The sequence below is a fragment of the Elephantulus edwardii genome, unplaced genomic scaffold, assembly GCF_000299155.1.
Source record: "Elephantulus edwardii isolate Elephantulus edwardi_28Jun2011 unplaced genomic scaffold, EleEdw1.0 scaffold00325, whole genome shotgun sequence".
NCBI classification, from domain to species: Eukaryota; Metazoa; Chordata; class Mammalia; order Macroscelidea; family Macroscelididae; genus Elephantulus; species Elephantulus edwardii.
In genome coordinates this window covers 471,427-482,550 of record NW_006400075.1, presented here as the reverse complement: position 1 = coordinate 482,550, position 11,124 = coordinate 471,427, and the positions used below count along the sequence as shown (strand labels likewise).

The window sequence follows — 11,124 nt, the reverse complement described above, 5'->3', positions numbered from 1 at the left end:
GCCGTACAGAGGTAATTTGTGGCTGCTGTGTAGCTGAACACTGTGACAGTGATGTGTCAAATGCGATAATGGTAACCCATGGTGGACAGTGTTTGGTGGAACTCCCTGGTTAAAACAAGCTTGAAAGCAGTAGTGGCACCCACTTCCATAAATAGCTTGCCTCCGGAAACCCTATAAACCTGGAGAAAGGATGAAAGTTACACAAGTGTCAAGGACTCTTAGGGTCGCTATGAGTTGCCTATGACTCAACGACACTTAACAACAACAACATCCCATGCTGCCTTTTGGAATCTTCTGTTCAGATCTTTAGTATCTTGAATTCTCTGTACTCCAGTGCAAATTAAAATATAAGGACTAAAATAGCATGAGGAAAACACAGTCACCTACAAAGGGAAAGAATTAGATAAAGTTCTAATCTCTCAGCAGAAACCATGAGAGCTAGAAAACAATTGGATAGATTATACAGAAAGTTGGAAGAAAATTATTACCAGCCAACGATCCTGTATCCAGCAAAGCTCTACTTAAAATATGAAGTAGAAATTAAATCCTTTGCAGAAAAGAAGGAATTTAAGGAATTTGTGAAAGCAAGATAAAAACTACAAGAAATGATTTCCTTTTTAACTTTTATATTTTGCAATTTACACCCTCCACAATATTGAAGATTTTTGATGTTTAGTTCTTTTTCTTCGGTGAGCGTGAGTCTCCTTCATGTTCCTTGATAATTTTAAACAGGTGGAACACCAACAGCACTGCTATCTGCTTTCTGGTCAGCCTCTATGACTCTGTAGGCTTGTAGCACAACTACAGCCTCATCAACCTTAGGATGAGGGGACCCTGGAAACTGAAGCACACGAACAAGTTCTGAACTATCAATCTCCAACAACATACCACTGATTTTACCAGCCATTGCAAGGTGCATGGCTTGAAAAAAGGGAATCAGCCTTTCACCCAATATTTGCATTTGCTTGTGAGGAGTGGCAGATGTCAACATGGAAGCATTTAAATGTGCTTGACCTTGTACATGAACAAAAGACTGCTGCATGGTGACTTGGGCTGTGCATTAAGATGTTTCTGAGGATTGTGAACTCTCACAGCATATTCATACTGGACATCATGTGGAGAGTAGAAGTAACTGCAGCAGCTGCAGGATGGAGACTCAGTGATGCTTAAGAAACAACTTGTGTTGAAATGATTCGTGGAACTTCTGAAGAAGCTGGACTTGTGGTATTACTTGGTGGCCTGGGCGCAGCTGGGTGACTAGAACTGGACCTATTTGGAATGGATGAGGTCTGATACTTTAGGCCTTGTCTTCATTGAGCAATCTGGGTAGGAGAGTAGTATGCTGCATGCTTCGGAGTCTGTGGGATTGCTGCCATAAAATAATATGAAGGAGGAGCTGGCTGGTAGGTAGGGGTTGATCACAGGGTGGGGTAAAATATGGATAATTGCCATTCTCTGCATATACTGGCTAGTGAGGTGAGCCTGAAACTTTTCTTTTTTGCTGAGCTAAAGTACATACAATGGTTTCATAGCCACAATTCTACCATTCATTTCTGTAACTGCTTTGGTGGCTTCTTTAGGAGAGGAAAAACATATAAAACCAAATCCTTTGCTGTGACCACCTTCCATCATAACCTTTGCACTAGTGATGGTACCAATGGAGAAAAATCTTTGTAGAGACGTTTGTCATCAATGCCATCATCAAGATTTTTCACATATCAGTTAATATCCTGGTATCTGGTGATTCTAGCTTGCTTGTCCGCTCAAATTTGCACTTAAGTTCTGTTTGTTGTTACACATTTTTCTGAGCTCGACCAACATAAATTTGTTTTCTGTTGATTCCCGTTCTATTCATCCCATCTACAACTTTTTGTGCATCTTCATGTCTCTCAAAGCTTACAAATCCAAAGCCTTTGGACTTTCCACTTTCATCAGTCATTACTTTCACACTTAAGCTTTGTCCAAACCTGCCAAGGAGATCCTTGAGGTTGTTGTCATCTATATCTTCTCCAAAATTGTTGATGTAAACATTGGTAAACTCTGTTGTCCTGGCTCTGAGTTCTGTTTCTCACTCTTTGCAAGACTTAAATTGTCCAACAAATACTTTACCATCATTTAGAAGCTTCCCATTCATTTTTTCAGTAGCTCTTTCAGCTCCTTTCTGTGTCTCAAAATGCACAGATCCATAGCCTTTGGAAACTACTTTCATCATAAAACAGCTTACATGAGAGGATATTACCAAATGCTAGAAAATGTATAATACAGTTCTTTATTATCAATGGATTTGTCAAAATTTTAAATTAATATGATGCCCACTCCACTTTTGCAAAGTGATAAATCATGCTGAGACCACATGAGGTGTACTGGATTGCCCTTTATAATGTCAAAATTCATGATTTCTCAAGCATGCTCAGCATCTGCTGGTTTCTGGAAGTTCACATATGCATAACCCATGGAGTGATCATGTCCCTGCAGACCCAGGTGGAGAGGATGAGCCCAGCCAGGCTGAACTTGTGGTATAGCATCACCTCAGTCACGTCAAGGCGTAGGAACTCCACATAAATTGAGGCCATGGAGTGGCTGGAGGTGCTGGGTTCATCTTGGTATGGCTCCCCATTGAGGCCATGGAGTGGCAGGAGATGCTGGATTCATCTTGGCATCGCTCCCCACAGGCTTAGAGGCCTTTTTCATGAATTATGAGTGAGAAAATGACAAGAAATTTTAGCTGACCCTCTGATGGGTTTTCAGAGGCAGTTAACCTAACAGGATTGTCCATCCATCTTCCACGTAACAGCTGGTGAATTTGAACTTCGTGCCTTTGGGATTTCAGTGCAGCTTTTTGCCACCAAGCCATCAGAATTCCCTAACATATTAGTGTTGGTTTTGTTGTTGTTAGGGGCTGTCAAGTCGAGTAAGACTCATACTGACTCTATGAACAAAAGATCTGAACCTAGTCCTGTCGTGAACCATCCTTACACTTCCTGACACACAAGGGGTCATTGCAGCAGTCATCATGTCAATCCACCTGGTTGAGGGTCTTCCTCTCCTTCACCAACCTTCACCCTTCCCAACATCATGTCCCTCTCCAAAGAATAGCACCTCCTAGCAACATGTCCAACATATGTGAGGCCAAGCCTAATCATTGTTGCCTCCAGAGAGCACTTCGGCTGAACCCTCTTCAAGACATATCTGTTCATTCTCTTGGCCATCCATGGGATGTTCAGTACTCTTCTCCAATACCACAGCTCAAAGATGTCAATTCTTTTTCTATCATTCTTATTTATTGTGCAGGTCTCAGATACATAACTAGTAATTGGAAAGACTATGGCCTGAATCAAATGCACTTTAGTCCTCAAAATGGCATCACTAGTCCTCATTAATTTGGAAAGTTCCCTAACTGCAGATTTTTCCCGTGAAATATATCTCCTTATTTTCTGACTACTCATACCAAAGGTGCTAACCATGAATCCAAGCAAGATGCAGATGTTAACAGTTTCAATCTTGTCTCCATCCATCATGACAACTGTCTTTTGGTCCAGTGGTTAGAATCTTTGTTTAAATGATATTGAGACACAATCCATACTGAATCCTGCATTCCTTGATCTTCTGCAACAAGTACTTCAAATTCTCTTCATTTTCAGAAAGCCAGGTTGTGTCATTTGCATAGAACAGGTTATTGATTAGTCTCTTTCCAATCTTGATGTCACATTCCTCTTCATATAGTCCAGCTCTTCTGATAATTTTTTTCAGCCTATAGATTAAACAGGTATCAAGACAGAATACGACCCCAACACACTCCCTTCCCAATTTCAAACCATGCGATGCATCTGTGCTCTGTTCATACAGCAGCTTCCTGATCCAGGTATAGATTCCTCATGAGCATAATCAAGTGCTCTGGGATTCCCATTTTTCCCCAGTGTCAACCACAACTTGTCATAATCCATACAGTCAAATGTCTTTGCATAGTCAATAAAGCACAAATAGACATTGTTCTGATATTCCTTACTTTCAGCCTGGATCCATCTGACATCAGCAATGATATCCTTTGTGCCAAGGCCTCTTCTAAATCCCACTTGAATTTCTGGCAATTCCCTATCTATATACTGTTCCAGCCAATTTTTTTTTAAATATTACTCTGCTTTATTTACAAAATTTGAATACATTTTTTTCACAAAATATTTTTCTCATTTCCTTTACCCCACACAGTGTCAAATTGTGCAACCCTATGATTAACACCTTAACCCTCCATCCTCATCTCTATTTTTCCACCCTTACACCACCACATTGGCCCCCACCTTGGATCTTCATACTTATTTTACAATAAAGGTTTAAATAAAGGACAGTATTTTTCCTTGTGGAACTTAGTTTGTTCACTCATCATAATGCTCTCCCAAGTTAGGTAGTAAACAAAATGATTGCTCCTGCATGTTGTGCCTTATTGCATTTTATCAATTTTATTGCATTTTGTGAACCACAACTTCTCAATCCATTCATTTGTGGTTGGACATCTGAAAAGTTTCCATATTCTTGTGATGGTGAATACTGCTGCTATGAACATTGGTGTATAAGTTTCTGTTTGAGTGTCAGTTCTCACTTTCTTGGGGTATAGCCCAAGCAATGGAATAGCTGGGTCACATGGGATTTCTATGTTCAGCTTTTCAAGGAAGCACCAAACTGCCTTCCAGAGTGGTTGTACCATTGTACTATCCCAGAAACAATGTAAAAGAGTTCTTATTTCACAACATCCTCTCCAACATCTATTACTTGCTGTCCTGTTAAACTTTGCCACTGCTACTGGAGTGAGATGATATCTCATTGTGGTTTTGATTTGCATCTCTGTTACTGTCAGTGATCATGAGCATTTCTTCATATGTCTGTTGTCAATTGAATATCTTCCTCTATGAAAATTATTTCCATGTTTTTGGCCATTATGTAAATGGGTTATCAGACCTTTTTCTTTTCTTTCTTTCTTCTTTTTTTTTCTGGTGAATGTCCAGGAGGAGTATTCTATAAACTTTTGCTATGAGACACTTGTGTGAAATGGTATTGCCAAGTGTTTGTTCCCAGTCAGTAGATTTTCTTTTCACTGTACTGGAAAACATTTTTATGAACACAGGGATTCAATCTTTAGAAGGTCCCATTCATTAGTTTTATCCTCTTCAGATTGTACATTTCTGGCTGTTTGGCATTCTCTCTCTACCCTAGACTAGAACTTCAAAGATTGATCCCAGTTTGTTTCTTATGACCTTAATGGTTTTGGGCTTTACTCTCAAGTCTCTTATGCACTTTGAGTTTATTTTTGTGTATGGTGTGAAATGTGCTTGCTGTTTTGTGTATGGTGCTTGTGTTTTGTGTTTTGTGTATGTGCTTGTGTTTTATGTATGGTGTGAAATGTGCTTGCTGTTTCTTCAGGTAGCAGTTCAGTTTTGCCAGCACCATTTGTTGAAGAGGTAGCCATTTCCCCATTGGTACCTTTTATTTCCTTGTCGAATATCAGTTGAATATAGATAACTGAGTACTTTAGAGAGGTCCCTAATGGCAGACTTTCCCATTGCAATATGTTTTTTGATTTCCTGGCTACTGGTGCCAAGAGTGTTGACAAACTGAAGCTGTGAACAATCTCAATCTCTTTGCCATCCATTCTGATGCTACCGATTGGTCCAGTGGTGAGAATTTTTGTCTTCTTGACATTGAGCCTCAGTCCATATTGAAGGCTGCAGTCCTTGATCCTCTGCAGTAAGTGCATGAGGTTCTCCTCAGTTTCAGTGAGCAGGGTTGTGTCATCTGCATAACGCAGATTGTTGATAGATCGTCCACCAATCCTAACGCCACACTTCTCCTCATAGAGCCCAGCCTCTTGGATAATCTGCTCTGCATACAGATTGAAAAGGTATGGAGATAGGACACATCCCTGGAGTACACCCTTCCCAATTTTGAACCATGCAGTGTTGCCCTGCTCTGTTCTGACGACTGCCTCTTGGTCCAAGTATAGGTTTCGCATTAGCACAATTAAATGTTCTGATTCCCATTCTTCTCAGAGTCAGCCACAGTTTTTTATGATCCACACAGTCAAATGCCTTTGCATAATCAATGAAACACAGATAGACATTCTTCTGGTATTCTCTGCTTTCAGCTAAGATCCATCTAACATCAGCTACAATATCCCTAGTACCACGACCCCTTCTAAACCCAGCCTGGACTTCTGGCAGTTCTCTGCTGATGTGCTGTTCCAGTTGTTTTTGGATAATCTTCAGTAGAATCTTGTTTGCATGTGAAATCAGTGATATTGTTCTGTAGTTTCCACACTCAGTTGGGTCGCCCTTTTTTGGGATGGGAACAAATATAGACCTCTTCCAGTCAGATGGCCAAGTGGTTGTTCTCCAGATTTCTTGGTACAACTTGGTGAGTACATCCACGGCAGCATCTGTTAGCTGAAATATGTCAATTGGTATAGATGTGCCTGATATAGGCCATGGTTTTTGCAATTACTTGTTATGCATCAGAGAGTTGGACAATGACTAGGGAGGATAGAAGGAGAAGTGATGCCTTTGAGCTGTGGTGCTGGAGAATGTACCATGGACTGCCAAGAAAACAAACAGATTCATCCTAAAGAGGGTTAAACCAGGCTGCTCCTTGGAGGCAAGGATTCTGGGGCTTCATCTGACATAGTTTGAACATATTGTAAGGAGAGACAGGTCCTTGGAGAGGGACATCATGCTTGGTAGTGTGGAGGGACAGCTCAGGAGGGGAAGACCCTCTATGAGGTGGACTGATTCAGTGACTGGGGTAATCCGGATGGGTGTGTCAGAGGCAATGCGATTGGCCAGGATAGAGCAGGGTTTAGGGCTGTTGTACATAGGGTCGGTATGAGTCGCAAACGACTTGATAGCACATAACAACACAACAACAACAGCAACATAGATAACTGGGTCTATTTCTGGGTTCTCAATTCTGTTCCTTTGGTCTATGTGCCTGCAATTATACCACTACCATGCTGTTTTGGTTATTATTACTGTGTAGCAGGTTTTGAGGTCAGAGAGTACTATACCTCCCACTTCATTTTTGTTTCTCAGAAATGTTTTTCTTGTCAGCATCTCTTTCCTCTCCGAATAAAAGTGACAATTTTCCTTTTGATCTCCTTGAATAATTAATTTGGCATCTGTACTGAGATTGCATTGAATATGTAAATTGCTTTTGGTAGGATTCTAATTTTCATGCTATTGAGTCTTCCTATCCATGAACAGGGTACATTTTCCCATTTCTTTAGGTCTTATACTGCGTGTGGCAGAAATGTTCTGCAGTTTTCTTTGTATAGGTCTTTTGTATCTCTACTTACTTAGGTTCACTCACAAGTATATCAATCTGTGGTTGACTGTTGTAAATGCTATCATTTACTTGTTTTCCCTCTCCACATTCTCATTGTTACTATAGAGAAATCCCTGTGATTTTTGGATATTGACCTTATATCCTGCCACTCTACTAAACTGGCCTGCTAGCTCTAATACTTGGGTATTTTTTATTTTATTTTGGGTTTTTTTGTTGAGTTTTTGGAGTTTCCTACATACACTGTTATATCATGTGCATATGGTGATATTTTAACCATCTCTTTGCCAATCTGGATGCCTTTTATTCCCTTCTCTGTTGTATTGTCCTTGCAAGTACTTTCAATATAATATTGAACAGAAGTGGAGACAGTGGACATCCTTGTCTGATCTCTGGCATAAGTTTTCTTCAGTTTTTATGAGTTTTATATGAGCTGGTTAATCAGTAGCCTATTTGTTTTTTCAGGTTCTTTTCCCTTTACTTATATTCCTTTTTTAAAAACAAAACAAAACAAAACAAACAACATTATTTGTTTACATTATCATTGACTTTTACAAAATCACTCATACACATAGTTTCATTCACAGAAATTTTAATGTAATCATTTCTGTACATTATCTTTTATTGGTCTATTTCCTTCTTCATTGTTTCCTACTCTTGCATGCCAGTCACCAATTATCATTAATGCATCCTAACTGCATGTTCAGTCAATTTCAGACTGCAAAATTTGGTAAAAATTCTCAATTCTTTCCTCTTTGGCACTAGGTGTAGAAGCATGTACTTGAATAATAGTCATGATAATGGATCTTCTTTGTACATATGTGGACATTATCCTATCACCAATTGTATTTCAGGATATAACTTGAAATTTACTTTTTGACTATGAATACAACACCATTCGTCTTCTGTTTTCTAGTCCCTTTATATTATGACATATCATTTTCTGATTCAAAGTGGCCATAGCTGCCCCAGCACATCTCACTAATGCCCAGTATATTGATAATCCTGTGTTCTATTTCATTTTAAACAATTTCCTGTTTTTCAACATCCAAGCTATGTACATTCTATATACCAGTTGTTAAGTGATATTTGCTATTTTCCTATGAGCAGGAGCCAGTGGTCATGAAAGAGTAAGTGGAAGCTGTACTTATGACATCCATAAAATCTAAAACACAACCTCGAGTTTATCCTATATGAATTTAGATACCATGTCCAGAAGAGATTTGAAGTATTGAACATTAATTGCATAGGACTAGGCAAGTTATGGCAACATATCTGAGACAGCACCCACAAAGAAAGCAATTTGTCATTAAGGACACAAAAGACAAAAGTCTGAAATTAATTCCTAGGGACTATGAAACTTGCCCTTCAATGTAGAGAATTCAAAAGGAAAGAAATCATATGGTAAGGTGCATAAAAAGGGTATGTCGAAGGGAAGCTTGAGAAAAATAGCAAAGTATTAGAATGAAATGAGCAAAGACTTGAGTTACGATACCAAAGGATTCTTTGCACAAAATATTGAATGAGAAAAAGAAACATGACATAAAATAAGAACAACATAAAACATCAAATGAAGGTGGAAGGAATACACAAATTACTGTGTCATGTAGAATTGGCCAACACTGAACCAATTCAAGAAGCAGCATTTGATTAAGAAGCAATGGTACTTAAGAATTCCAAGTTACACTGAAGGTGTTAGAGAAAAAATAAGGCTCCAGGAGTCCAACAGGCAATGAAAGTCAAAGTTTCCCTGAACTTCAACAGAACTCTGATGTTGTAGACATGCAGAGTATTACTAACGTGTGAAAAAGAAGGGGAGGGGAGGGAATGAAAGGAGAGAGGAAAAGAGGAGAGAAGGGATGGAAGAAAAGAAGAAGAAAAGATGACAGAAGAAGGGAGAGAGGTGGGAGGGGAGGAGAGATATGTGACTATTCCCTGGGGACATTGTCAGATGGCAAATGCTGAGGTCACAACAGAAACTACCCGCAAACTACACCTGCAACTGCTTCTGGATCGAGATCCTGTCCTCTTGGCACTCACAGAGACGTTTATGTCTGGGTTCATGCTAGCTTCCCCTCACTGTGTCTTTTGTACAGTAATACATGGCTGTGTCCTCTGTTCTCAGATTGTTCATCTGCAGATACAGCATGTTCTTGGTGTTGTCTCTGGAGATGGTGAATCGGCCCTTCACAGAGTCTGCGTAGTATATGGTACTGCCACTAGGACTAATAACTGATAGCCACTGCAGTCCCTTTCCTGGAGCTTGACGAACCCAGTGCATATAATAGCTACTGAAGGTGAACCCAGAAGCTGCACAGGAGAGCTTCAGAGACCCTCCAGGCTGCCTTAGGTCTCCCCCAGACTCCACCAGTTGCACCTCACACTGGACACCTGCAAACACAGTGACATTCTTGTCAGGAAAACTATTCCACATGTACATTGTTTCACTCATGCTCACTCACATACAATTATTCTCTACAAAATTACCTTTTAAAATAGCAACAAGGAAAATCCAGTTCAATGGAGACATAGTGACTTGTTTGTGTTCAGCCCTGGTTCTTGAGCTAGGATGCCTGAGATTCTGGGGCTCCTCTCTCAGAGCTGCAGGGTTGGGGTTGGGCTGGTTTTAATCAGCAGGAGATTAGGCCCAATTTGCATGTGCTCCTCCTTTATATTAGCAACATGTGGAGTGGCCTGATTCTCTGTGACCATAGCCCAGAGCTGATAGGAATGTCCTTGAATTGGGAAGACTAATGATATTATTCTCGAAAAAGTGTCCCTTATTTTAAATTTTTTTAAATAACAAAATTATTGAAAGTTTACAGAGCAGTTTTGCTTTTTATTCGATAAAATTTCTACATTTTTTTTACATTAATAAACGTCCCCTCCTTGTAACTGCACATTTCAACTTTCTCCTCATGACTCTGTATTCTCTCCATCTTTCTACTCTTCTTTCCTGCCTTCTGAATTTTATATCTTAGCAAGTTCTGCTGTTTTGGTCTTGCATAGTTGGTTATTCTAAGAGTGAACACATCCTTGATATTATTCTTGTTTGGCTGAAAGATGAACCACAAGAGTGAGTTCACTTGTAGGTGCAAAGAATTTTCATTAGATTTATGACTGTCCATGGTCCATCTGTCTTTATCAGACAAGTAAATATATGTGATCAATATTGTAATTTTTTGAGCTTTCTTATTTGTCTCACACTCTGTCCACTATGTTCTAATGTGAACACTTTCATAGTGGTCAGCTGTGGTAGACAGATGCCATTTATTCGTGCTGACCTTATGATCACAGTATTGGGCTTATTGGGCAATACTACTATTATGGACTAATTCTTTGATTGCAACAACAGTTTCTTCATTGCTCTTTGCTCCATACAGGTACAGGCCATTGGTTACATTTTAGGTAATCACAGTCAACTTTCCAAGACAACTGTCATACCTACCAATGTGAGATCTAGAGAATCTCCAGAGACTATAGTCCTGAGAGGTGTGTCCACTTGCCGTACAGAGGGAACTTGTGGTTGCTGTGAGGCTGAACACTGTGACACTGATGTGTCAAATGTGTTAATGGTTAGTTACCCATGGTGGACAGTGTTGGGTGAAACTCCCTAATGAAAACAAACTTGGAAGCAGGAGCAGCATCCACTTCCATAATAGCTTGCCTCCGGAAACTCTATCAACCTGGATAGAGGATGAGAGACACACAAGTGTTGAGGACTCTCCTTCATAGGGTTGCTTTGTGTCGCCTGTGACTCGATGACATTTAACAACAACAACAACATAGCCCTGAGAACCT

General features: G+C 39.8%; 1 pseudogene; it reads right to left on the bottom strand.

The window, feature by feature from the left end:
• Positions 1-724: 724 nt before the first annotated feature.
• LOC102853313 lies at positions 725-9,775 on the bottom strand (annotated as a pseudogene).
• Between the last annotated feature and the right edge of the window lie 1,349 nt (positions 9,776-11,124).